Source organism: Diorhabda carinulata, chromosome X (assembly GCF_026250575.1).
Source record: "Diorhabda carinulata isolate Delta chromosome X, icDioCari1.1, whole genome shotgun sequence".
Lineage (NCBI taxonomy): Eukaryota > Metazoa > Arthropoda > Insecta > Coleoptera > Chrysomelidae > Diorhabda > Diorhabda carinulata.
Window position 1 is genome coordinate 64,292,645 of NC_079472.1, and position 12,879 is coordinate 64,305,523.

General features: G+C 33.0%; 1 protein-coding gene and 1 long non-coding RNA gene across 8 annotated transcripts in view; both read left to right on the plus strand.

Annotated features, from left to right (window-relative positions):
* LOC130902495 (uncharacterized) overlaps positions 1–12,879 on the plus strand; it is a 212,283-nt gene that overhangs the window by 106,252 nt on the left and 93,152 nt on the right. The window lies entirely within an intron of this gene.
* Positions 9,228–11,862, plus strand: LOC130902498 (uncharacterized). The gene is made up of 2 exons (XR_009060404.1): positions 9,228–9,427; positions 11,131–11,862. It is a non-coding gene; the product is annotated as an uncharacterized LOC130902498 (long non-coding RNA).

A 12,879-nucleotide genomic window follows, 5' to 3' on the forward strand; every position in this document is an offset into this window, starting at 1 on the left:
TTCAGTACACTTTTAAACTTTTATGAATTGAGGTTCGTAAAAAAGTTTTTTGTTATAATATATTATTTATATTACTTTGATGATTTGGTGTATACCAGTCGTAAACTGTTTCTCGAGTTCTCAAACTTAGTATACTGAAAATAAATTAAAGTAGACGAGATTGAAAATATCTGGGGAGTATGCAGAGGCCGTTGCATAAATTAATAAATTAATTAAGAGCCTATAAATATTCCCGGCATTGTTCCATTAAAATTTGAGTAAAAGTACATTACCAAAAACTTTTAATAGCAGCCCCATTTTTGGCTTGATCCATTGAAGCGTTTTAGTGACTTACGAAAATAACGTACGGGTATTAAACAGCATTTTATATTTACTGAACCCAACTAGCATATTTAGAACAATCAACAAATGCAATTGTTAATTTAATCACACAAACGGTAGAAGACATTAAACATCAATCAAATTTATCAGATGTAGTTTGTACGTTCACTGCCATTAATTTCTAATTCCATAACTGATTTCTATATACACCAGATGACAAATCAACAATCATTTATCATTGTAAATACACTTTTTGTTTGTTTGCCTTAGTGAATCATTTGAAGATTTCTCTCCATTTATATTAACAGTGTATCAATATCATTTATACATCAATCATTAAACAGTGATAAAGAAGAATTGTTCAGTAATTCAATAAAATCGTCGTCGAAACCTTGATATACAATGCGGTTCATACGTACGGAATCAATTCAATTTTATTTTTATTATCTAAAACCTGAAACAGGTCGATTTTTATTCTTGAATTAACAATTTTCAGTATGAACGTGGAACGATCGAATAGCCTGCTAGATCCCCCGATTTGACTCCTCTCGATTACTGCTAATGACGTTATTTAAAATTAAAAGTATACTTTAATATACCAGACAATATTGCTGATTTAAAATTTTGGATAATGGAAGAAATTAACAAAATAATCCCTGAGGTTATTCAAAATGTTGTACGAGAATCCTAAAATCGCCTCGACTATTATCAAAAAGTGAAAAGTTTTACATCTTAAAAATTAATTTTCTCAGTTATGATTGCATCAAATTTGAAAAACCTTTATTTTGCTGAACAGAGGAGTAAAACCCCTTTACAACAAGATGCAACACGACCCCAATTTAAGAATAAAAATCGACCAAATCTATTTTTGACTACTGAATATTTACATTTATACCAGGGGCAAATTGTTAACCTTCAGTCAGACTTCAAATACCTTGCTTATAGTGGTATTGTTGGTTTTGGTGTAATGGTGTTCTTTAAGGATATTACCAACTGTTTTAAGAATTCCAACTTACTTATATTTGAGTGTATACAAGCCCTTGAACATAATCGATTGAAATACGCGTTTATCTCTACCTCTGAAGATCCCTTTCTCATGTATTGGTGCCATGTAGACATGAATCGTCAAATTGGCATTTCCTTCAAGAACAAGACACTCAAAATGGCTACCAATCCATAATCAAATCGAAGAACTTGGTGGTATTGACCTCTTACCACATCCAGCATTTAATCAAGACCTTGCACTGTCAGCTTACCATCAATTCAGAACCATAGCGAAATTTGAATCCAATTTAAATGTTGTTGAGAATGACAATTTTTACATCTAAGCCCAAAGAATGGTTTTACCAGTGTCCTGCTGAACGTTGGGGTTAAAACCATAGAAAATGATGGGTTATACTCTGAACATAAAGTCTCTATTTAATGCTACAAAAATGGATGCGTCGTATACTGTGTTCTAACCTCGTAAATGTAGGTACATCGAAATATCTCAATATATTTTCAACAAAAATATGAATCATATTGCAATTTTCTTATAGTAATAGAAACATTCGCATCACATGCAAATCAGGCAATAAAGATAAAAAAAACTATCCATAAATTATGTTTATGGTGCAGCTAACTCGAAGTTGCTGGATGAATTTGAAACTTTTATTCGGCAAACTAAATTTCAAAGAGTAGAAAGCCATAAAACAAACAGTTCCATATACGGTATAAGTCAGGCAACAAATTTAGAAAGAAAAAAAAAATGCAGCGTGAAAATTAATTGTTTGAAGTAAATTGAAAAAGAAATTCGGAAAGGATTATTGTAACTGAAGCCCATATTGATCAATGCATTTACGGCAACGTTTATCAACGGAGAGGCAGGTCCGTCGAAGCATGTCAAGCTATCCACGAAGAGTTTCACATTCTTCTTCAATTGCAGTTCGGTCGAGAAGAGTCCTCTTGCAAAAATGAAGTCCTTGAAAAGGCCCTACAGTCTATGTACCCACGTAAATCTTTGAAGATTTCCATATAACTTTGACCCTCAAAAAAGTACAGACCTCCCGCATGGATACCTGCAGATTTTTCGAGAGCGTTGTCTGCGTCATGTCTACCTTTGGAGCATCACTATACAAAGGTGGGAAAAATGGGTGGAACCCACACAAAATTTTAAAGTGTAAAAAATAAAAGAGAGATGGAAAAAAACTAACAAAGATGTGTCAGGCACTCAAACAAATTTGTGGGGAAAAGAATAAAGCCAGAGAGAAGATGTAAAAATCGGTAAGAGTGGAAAATAAAGAGCAGTTCATAATAGTAAGTAGATAAGAGAAAAGATAAATGAAAAGCTAGCTGAAATAGAAGAAAAATTACTGAACTAAAGGAATTATAAACTTCTACTAAGAAAAGAAAGAGAAGAAATAGTCATGGACTCAGACACAAATAATAGAATGCTGAATGTTTGGAGATGGGAAAGAACAAGAGTGAGCGGAAAATCAAGAAAATGTTGTAGAATTTATTGAGCAGGGAATTGACTACGCCGTGCCAGAGACTGTCCAAAAGCTGTTAGGGAAAAAACAAATCAAGAAATAGAATGGTACAATCAGGATTGCAAACAAATTTGTGAGACAAAAAACCAATTAATGCTACAAGGAACAGAGTCAGAATGAAGATGTAGAAATCGGAAACAGTAGAAAATGGGGAGCTGTTTAAAACAATGAGGGCATCGGCCATAAAAACTAAAAACATTTATACAAGAGGAAAGATGTGAATGAAAAATTAACTGAGATGAAATGAAGTTACAAATATAATAGAAACTATAAAGAAATGAAACGAATTGAGCAAAAGGAAACCAAAATAATGGGGTATTGTAGACAGGAAAGAGGACAATTAGTGGAGGTCTCATACACAAATATGAATAGACTACTTTAATTAACTGCCGAATGCTAAGGAAAAAAAAGTACAGATGTTTAAAGATGGAAGAATGGTATACCGGCTGAGCTCATGAAATTGGGTTGCTAGTGCTCAACAAGAGACTACTAAGTAAATGGTACAGTGCAGTTATTTGTCCGATACATAAAAAAGACTATCTGTAGCCATTACATATCACTGATGGACGTCACATACAAGATAATATTAAGAAAAGTTAGCAAAAGATTAAGAAATGTTGAGTCGAATATTATTGGAGAGTATCAAGCGAAGTTTGAACAAGGCAGAGTTACTATCGAGAAACTGTTCATCCTAAAACAACAAAAATATATTGAATCTACAGCTGCCCTTGCTTTCCATTGATTCTAAGCAATCGTACCACACAATAGTGATTGATATTTACAATTATTACGAAATCAAAAAGTACCAGAATCTATTCGTTCGCTTCCCAATCGTATTAATCAACATTCACATTTATCAGTAGAAATTTGGTTTCAGCTTTGATTTAAGCGGGAAACGAACATTCGAAATTACATTTAGACACAGATTAGGTACGGTCAAAACCGATGGAATCATGAATCAACAGAAAAATTTCCATCTATTTTGGAATCTGAGCCTCATCAAGTCTCCCTTGATTGAATCAATCAATCAATTCTCTTAATATCACCAGACATGTCGTTGGTGAACGTATCTAAGTTGAATAGAGAAAAGACGACAGTCTGAATGGTGGTCTAGTGACAAAAATTACTACAACCTCTCATAATTAACGGATATATACATTTGTTTACGTTATTCTTACTAATTACATTCATGGATCCATTTTCCAATAATATAATATTAACCTGTTGTTATTACTCAACTTAACTTTGAAATTTTATATCGATAACGTATATACATACAATTGAAATGATCAATATTTATAAAAAATATTTGGTTTTCATTTAACTCAAGTTTTTGTTTTTATTATTTTTGGAAAAGTCTCACAAACACCTTGCTGACTGTTTCCATGTGTTAGCTTATAGTTATTTTCGGATCTAGAGCAAGAAGATATCAACCTCTAAAGCCAAGAAATTTCAATATAATGTAACGATATAAACAAACAAACACCTAATGATAATAAACAAATCTGTTAAATAGGTTATTAACACGTTATTTTTATTGTCAAGAATTTTTATTTTATTTTTAGTTTTTCTCATTATACTTAAATGCGAGTGGCGATTAAAAAATATACTTCTCTAGTTTTGTGAGACTAAAAATAGTTTTTAGTAAAAATTTTTCATCTAAGTTGATAAGTATTTTACTTTTGAAACTTCATTTGGTTAGAGATTGATTCTATAAAAAATCAAATTATTATAATTAAAAATAATTTTCCTGACATTAGACCTTTTTATATATTTTTCGTTATGATTTGTCTTGATTTTTCATAAAAACACGCGAATTATTTTTAAAAATACGGCCTTCAAAACCTTTTATAAATATATAGTCTTGGCTTGAATTATTTCACGAAATATTATTAAAGGTCGAAAGCTGGCAACACTGCATTCATAGAGTAAAATTTGTGATTACAATAATTTCTTTTTAGCACTATTTTTACGAATGAGGGAGTATATCGGGCGTATTTTAGTAAACAGTTAAAATATTTTTTCAAGTTATATCTTGAGTATTTTCGTATGAATTGTTAGGAAGCTTCTGATTATTCGACTGCCATAACCAACAATAAAATTGATCTATTCATATCTTACTAACCGCTACATCAACGTCAAAGTCGGTTATTGCTTATCCGAACCTTTCAACCACCTAAGCGGCGTTCCACAAGCCTCCATTTTAGCCCCCTTCTATATATTATCTATCTCCTGAATCGATTTTTGGATTAAAGCAGAAAATAAAGGGTGACTCTCAATTCCCAAAAGAACCAAGCATCGTGTTCAAACATCCGAATTCCCTGAGCAAACTTCATCAACCACAAAAACTTGCTCACCAATAGATGGCTCCTCGCGTCAAAGCCCAAGAGGAAACTCTGTACATTTATCAAATATTAAAATTATTCTGTAATATTTAAAATAACCTTATGACATTTTGCATTTTAACGTTATCAAAGATTAAAACGAAAAATCAAACCTTTACAAACTACTTATTCCATACCTCTACATTAGAGTTATTCTAAAGTGAAGTACTTCAATTTTCTTAGTCCTTGAAATTGAACACGTTTTTCAGATTTCCTAGCTGAGAGAAATCGTTTGAAAATGTTGAGAATACTTAGAGAAACACGAAGCATTGCACGTTAAATTTGTGTTATAGTAACCGTTAAATGTAATTTATCAAAATATAAAAAAAAATATTTTAGTGATATTAATAAATAAGACATTATAGAATGAGTAGAAAATAACGTTGCAAAATTGATGACTTATAGTAAATATCTTTCAAAACGTCTAGTATACCAGATGTTAATACGAAGTTTAAAATGAATAAAACGTACAGATAAATCATAATTATTCGATGAAAATTAATTGGAATGAAATATGGTAATACAACGTGGAATAATGGAAGGATGTTGTAGCAACGGAACCGTGACGAAACTGATGCTTTGACCTACATTACGCCGTTGCTGGGACAATACCTCGGTGCCTGTGGAGTTCGATATGTGAAGGAAATGATGAAACTAAAAGGGCGAAAGCTCAGAGCTGTACTTTAAATACAGATTTGAATAGGAAAACAAATTATATGGTTCTAGAGAGATTCTATTATTGAATATCAACCTTTTTGAACTTCAGTGATATTCTACTTTAGATATTCCATTCCTGAAGTGTTTGTGAAGAATTTGTAACACCACCAGCTTCTAGATTGCAATTTTCAAGATACGTGAACAACAAGAAATCAGAAGCGATCATGGTAGCCTTCTCGAAGACCGATCCATCCAGATATCGATGGACACACCTCAGAAAAGTTTAAGGTCAACGCCGATGTTTCCCAGGGATACATCTTGTCACCTTTTCTCTTTCTGCTGTACATCAACGATTAACTCGATAGTTTCGCCGACGATAGCACACCCAAACAAATCATCACTATAAATATGAATCTTGAAAACATTATGGAATATGGTGAATGCAATATGATCGAGTTTAATGCAGCTAAGACCCATGCTACTGATTTTAAAAAGAAGGGTGGCACTGCAGCTAAGGATTTGGTCCTGTCTGGACATAAATTAACACCATCACCTTAAATTGGCTTGTTAGGTGTTGAGATTGGAAGAAATATATCCTGGTATAGTTACGTGGGCGACTTCACAAAAACTTGGAGCCTTCTTCAAGACCAAAAAGCTATATACTCCGCAACAGCTTCTCGCACATGTGGAGCTCGATTGCCAAGCATACCCTGAAGATGCTTAACTCAATATAGAAAATAGCAATTCGATTTATAGGTGATCTATGGTTGACCAGAAACTGGATAGCTTAGAGCATAGAACAAAAGGTCGCCGACCTGACTCTGTTTTACCGATATTACCAAGGCAAATACTCTTCCGAGCTGTCTAACATAATCCTTGACAGGCAGACGTGGCTCTTGAGCACCGAGCTCGCCTGCAGAGAAGTGCAAGCCTGTGGAATCAGCTACCAAGGCATGTCCGAAAATACAACATACAGAAGTTCAAGATCAATATCCTCTGATACGTCACTCCAAGTACGCGCTTCTATTCATTCAAAAATTCTTGATACACGATAGAACTGGCATCAATGGTTCGGAGCCACTTCGTTCCTATTAACTCATAGATTTCCATTTTCCTTTTTATTAAGCTATCTAATACATTCCGACAACACTGCTTGAAATTTCAACGTGACCATTGTTTTTGCTTTTGTAAAAATATCTAGCTATGGGCCTTCAAGGCCTGAAGTGCTGCAACATATGAAATAGTATCTTCAAGCAAATCCTTTGTCCAATGAATGAGGATAATATGAATTCCAGTTTAAATCAACATTTTTTGACAGTCTTAGTTCATGTTTCATTTCCCAGTCGATTTAATATTAATAGTCATAGCATTAACTTATTTATTTGAAGGACCAATATTGAGCGGCTTGGATAGCTCTGTCGTTTTCCAGGTTTAGATTTTCTGCAGTGCAAAGTGCAGGTAAGTTTGGGCACATGTTTTAATGTTTCTATGATTTACTTGTTTATGTTCACTTGTAAGTTTGGTGGATATGAAGAGGACTTCCATTTCATCAATAAGTTTAATTTGCTCCTGTTGTACAATAATTTCTCGCCTGTTAAGTTTTGGCAAGTATTGTTTGTTACTATTAAATCTGACGTTTCAACAAAGTTGTAATTGTAACAATAAAACTTGTACATTCATATTTAAACAGTTTTTTTTTAAAAAGATGAATAACTGGAACCAAGCATTCCTTTTGTCCGAATTAAAGGTGGTAGTTTAGTATTTTAGTCGATGTTCTAAGCGAAATTCGAATTTTCACAAAAACATCAAATTCTTTGTTTGAAAATGTATTATTATCAATCGAATCCGAACCTGTATTGTACATATAGGTCAGAAACGTTGTTGGCAATTTACCAATGAAGATTGATTGACATCAATTTGTTTTAATATGTGGTCTTCTAAACTACATTCATTAAAGGATACGATTTGGAAAAACAAATCGGGAATTTTGAATTTTGTCGACGTTTCGTGGTCGAATATTGTTAATTTATTCTATTTTATTTATAAAAACAGATAATATGACACATGACGATCTTGCAATATTAGTTTAATCACAGCATTGATGTTTTCTGGCCGATTTTGGATGACCTTCACGAAATCGGTTGTTCGAGATGGTGCTTCATCACCAAGAGTGTAAGCGAGTTGATCGTTGTTGGTTTAATCCACGTTGTAACAGAAAATCATTGCACGAAAATTGATTTAATTCCATTTTTTGACCAAGATAAAAGTTTCTAGTATCTGCAACACGTTCTGAATACGTTTACCATTTAAATGCCAAACTAAGATGGCAATGTCAAATTTGACATATTCACATCGGTGTTGCCTTATTTCGAAACTTAATAGCAAGCATATATGACAAGTCTCTTTAGTACCAAGCTCTTGAGTTGAAATTAGTGCAACTGTGGGATCGAAAACGCCTCTATTCGAGTTCAAATATGTCGTTCATATTTTCGTTTTGGATTCTCCCCCAGCTTCGATAATTTTGCTTATTAACATGATTATTATCGTGAAAGTTTTCCGTTTCATTCAATTCTTGTACCATTTGAACTTTGTACGCTTTCAAATATGATTTTTTTCATAAAATTGAATGCAAAGCCATTTTTTCGATGCTAAATGATTTTTTTGGCTGGCGAATTTCGATAGAAACGGATTTTGACTAACTGCTTTACCTCTTTGATCTTTCCTGGCCACGGATTCAACGAGAGTGATAAAAATTTTGAATCCTTATTATCGTACCTTCGTTTCTACCACAGTTTATTTAACTCACACAGTGTTTTGTTATCAATGACAATACCAGAATCAATCAGAAAATTTCCGAATTAATCGACCATTAGTAGAAAGTAATGAGTTAACATGTTCAATATTTACTTTTGAAATAAGTAATTATAATTGATTCTTGGAGCTAAATATTCAGAAATAAATGTTATTTTGATACAAATAACCGCTACTCTTTTCGAACAAATCGTACAAAACCATCTAAAAAAATTATACTTAATAATCCGAGATTAATGTTCCAGAAGGGTCAGTTTTTTCTAGCTCATTCACTAACTCAGCTTCACAAATTAAACATGTGCGTATGCGATTTTGAGACGTTCTTAATTTACTAAATACCCTGAAATTTCCCAGGTGTTCCCTTTATTACAAAACTTTCTGAAATACAGCCGATCCCACGAGAAACTGAACAAACTTCAGAAACGACGTTTCTGTTTTGGTCTTAGAACAACGTTGCACGAATTTTTGTGTGAGGATGGACTCCATTTTTAAATGATTTTTGGTGATAGTGAGTTGGTGCCCCTGAATAACAGTTTTATTTTGACAGCTGACTGAACGATGCATTCATGTGTGAAGGTGATGTGAGGTTATTTCAATTTTAATATATTATTTACAGCAAAGTATAATGAGTTTTTACACAAAGTAATTGCAGTTATGAAATATCGACACAAAGGTATAAATCTACACGAAAAAATTGCTTGGAAAGACATAACCTTAATATGAATGGTAAAACATATTGAAATTATTATCTGTTACTCTCTAGAGAGGTAAATTGATGTTTTTCACCTTACTTTCCGCTTACAGGATGATTTTTTTTCTGCCTTAAGAAAATTTTCAAATTTAAATTCTATTTCCAAAGTCAACTGTCAAATATGAATCAATGCTACCAACCGACCACTTACCTATATAATTTCAACAATTTTGTTATAGATAAATAATGTAAATACGAGCCAAAACAGAGAAAATAGTATAAAACAGGCCATTCCAGTATTCGTATTTTATTTGAATATTCCCTTATTAATATTTATATTTCCAAAGCATATTTTTCACGAATTCCGCAATTTTGGATCTCATTTTTTAAAGTGTATTCTATTCCGTGAATACACCAAATCAATTCTCAATTTACTCAAAAGATTTCATGATACGTCGAATGGTATAGACAACGTTCCTCGCCGAGGATTATTTTCTCCGTGTCGGAACAGAAACTAATGTTCTTTCAAGTTCCGATGGAAAAAGGTAGCGGCATCTGTGATGTAGGTTTGTTAAACTTCCTACGGGGTTTAGCGTGATTGAACAGAGTTGTCAAGTTGTATTAGATCCTCGGAAAAATGATTGTAATCCCTTATTGGAAAGCAGCGTTGCAAAAATATCACTAGTAACAACATCTGTTAATGTTGAAAACAGAAATACATGATAAGAAAATGCAGAAGTAATACAAAATTTATAAAACTCCACAATCAGTGTTATTTTCTATTCTATTTAAAGTTTGAGTTATGGCAACACTGATGTGAATATGTCAAATCTATTATTGCCATCAAGTTTGACGTACACAGAACTAATGCTATTTGAGATACTATAAACATTCATTTTGGTCAAAAAATGGAATTGAATCGAGAAGATTTTCTTTGATTATTGACGTGGTTTAAACCAACAGCAGTGAGCCAATTAACTCGCTTCGACTTTTGGTGATGAAGCAATTTCGTGAAAGTCGTCCAAAATCGGCAGTTGTGCTGGAAAACATCGATGCTGTATGTAAACTGACATTTCAAAATCGTCATGTGACATATCGAGCGAATGAGGAATTCTTGGGCATCAGTTCCACTCGCATATATTCAATTCAACTAAACAACAATTGGCTGTACGGGTCTTTGAAGACTAGCCAAATCCAAAAAAAGTTATTTGCGCACAAAGCAAATGATTCTGTTTTTTTGAAATGACTGGACAAATCACCACCGTTCCATTAGAACAACGTAGAATGGTCAATTTTAAATGGTACACCAGCATTTGTTTGCCAGAAGTGTGCGAAAAAAATCAGGGAAACCAATCGCAGAAGACGAATCACTTTCCACCACGACAATCCGAGCTCTCAGTTCAAACAAATACGTTTTTGAACAGTCAAAACATCGTATTGATAGGTCATTCGCCGCACAATCTTTGTTTAGCACCATCTTATTCCGGCAGATCAAAAATAAATTAATAAATTGCGAGGTCAACGTTTTTCTACACCTGAAGAAGCGGTGGATGCGTTCAAATCATACCAATCAAAATGGGAAAAAAATGTTTCGTCAATTGGTTGAAACGCATGCAGAAGTGTATTGATCAAAACTTAAATAGCAACCCTCTTAGCAACTCAAATTCTTGTTTCTGTTTAAGAATATCCCTAAAGGGTCTATGTATTCTTATAATAAGGTCATCAATATCCTTTTTAGATATATAAAACCATTGAGGACGACGATGTAAATTTCTCAACATTCTATCGATCATGCCCCACAGATGTTCAAGCAGAGACAAATTTGAGGATCTTGAAGGCCAATCAAATGGAGAATTGAGATTGTTTTTGTGGAATAGCGACATTTTCATATAGGATAAGGTATATTTTGGGTTTGGCGCTGATATAGGGAAGATTTTTCTCTGCAGGTCTGGGATTATAGTGATTTTTAGGAAGGAGCTAATCTTCGTGTGGCATCAGCTCCCTGCGTATGCTTCACCTACAATCGCGCATGGAATTGATTTTTAAATAACAATAATGTAGAAAAAAGAAATGGGTCAACCATCCAAACGGATTTCCAATAGTGTGTGTCGTTGGTTGTTAAGCTTGCATAGTCAACGATCTTAATGAAATAGGGCATTTTTGAGGTACCAGAAACTTCTGAATCCCTTGTAATATGTTTAGTATTAGTCGGCTTATGTATCGGAATTTCAATACTGCATTTTTTTATTAATTAAAGGTTAAACCTGTACATATATTTTAGTTAACGTTAGAAATGAAACCGGTTGTATGGGAATAAAAGGTTTAAAGGAATATAAACAGACTTTCGATTAGAAAAAATAAGCAATAACTGAAAAATTTTTACAAATACTTATCGAAAACAAGTTTTATAAAAGCCTAAAGAGTCAGAGGGTTGTGGCATACTGAAAGATTATGTAAAAAGGTCATTGAAGAAGGGAAATGAGGGGGAAAACAAGAAGGAAGGAAACCAAAGATGCAGAATTGGAAGATATTAGAGAAAAAGAACCGAAATGAGATGCAAAAGTTCAAAACTTGTAGAGAGTTGTAAACGCAATTGAAAACCATTTAGATAAAGTAAATAATTGACCTTAGAAGCCTACTATATCTAATCCTATTTATTTTAGATCTCTTCTGATTGAAAATTAGTTATCGAAAAAAGTAAAAGTATTGGCCTAATTTGATGGTGTTATCTCAATGAAATTAATAAAAAAATGACGAATTTAATGTCATAAGTACCTTATGCGCAATATATTGAAAATAAATTTTATAAAGTGACCCCATTATTCGATAAAGGGCGGGAAATAGGGTTCTATTATTATAAAACATTAAAGGGACCACGAGTAAAATCAAACAGCCATTTAGGTACTCGATATGTGTTTCAAGCCTCATAGATATTACGTAAAATACCAACAGATGAATTTTCATGTACATATTTCCACCATAGAAAATTTATTGACGCATTTTAACTTGATGGAAACGTTTTTCTCAACATTTGCGTACACGCTAATTTGTTTCACAAGTTTATAATCCATCATTTTGAAAATATGCAGCTACTTTCTCCATAGTATTGCTCTCAATATGAATTTGAAATCTAAATTCACGATTCTTTTGTTGATCCCTGTGAAAAAACAATTTTGTAGCTTTTAGTTTCTTATAGGATAGAAACTATTAAAGTAAAATACATGCTTGTTTGATTTCAAATGAAAATTGCGACTTCCAGAATGTTTGGAGAAATCTGGAGTCGCTAATATGTTTTCCAAATATATTTTTCAAAAATTTAAAATCCACCTTAAAAGTTGAAGATATGACGGCTAATTTGGGACCAGGATCTTTTCTCTACATAGTCGACTCAAATATATTCAACAACTATCTCATTATCAAACGACTTATCAATGAAATATACTAAAATATTTGTGTATTAGCCCTATAGGACTATCTGTTCCTCCGT